This window comes from Ananas comosus, unplaced genomic scaffold (genome assembly GCF_001540865.1).
Source record: "Ananas comosus cultivar F153 unplaced genomic scaffold, ASM154086v1, whole genome shotgun sequence".
NCBI lineage: Eukaryota > Viridiplantae > Streptophyta > Magnoliopsida > Poales > Bromeliaceae > Ananas > Ananas comosus.
The window spans coordinates 8,319-9,024 of record NW_017892066.1 but is presented as its reverse complement, the minus strand read 5'-3'; positions in this window follow the sequence as shown (position 1 = coordinate 9,024).

The window sequence follows — 706 nt, the reverse complement described above, 5'->3', positions numbered from 1 at the left end:
CCAAGGACGCAGGTGCTCCAAATTTGGTTTCCTGCTCGTCCATAATTCATAAGGGGTGGAAGGTACTGCTTTGGAGGGTACATGATTAAGAATGTAGGCAGCAGTTAACAATGCGTCTCCCTAAAAAGTGATAGGCAAATTTGCTTGCGCCATCATTGACCTAACCATGTCAAGTAAGATGCAATTTCTTCTCTCCGCTACACCATTTTGCTGCGGAGTGCCAAGAATTGTCAGCTGTCTGATTATTCCCTTTTCATCACACAATTTCTTGAATTGTTCTGATAGATAGTCACGACCTCGATCAGTTCTTAAGCATTTAATTTTCATATTCAACTGATTCTCAACCTCATTTATATAATGTCTAAAACAATCCAATGCTTCAAACTTATGGGAGATCAGATAAACATGACCGAAGCGCGTATGGTCATCTATAAATGTGATGAAGTAAAAGGCACCATGTCTTGCCCTCACACTCATTGGGCCACAAATGTCGGAATGGATCAATTGTAAAGAAAATTCTGCCCTAGAAACTTTATTAAATGGTTTTCGGGTTGCTTTTCCCGCTAAACAATGTTCACATGTGGGCAGGTCGACTTTAGTGAGCGAGCTCAAAAACCCGTCTCTAACTAATCTAGTCATTCTATCCTGCCCAATATGACCAAGACGTGCATGCCATTTAATTGAAACATTGTGATCATTCTCAACA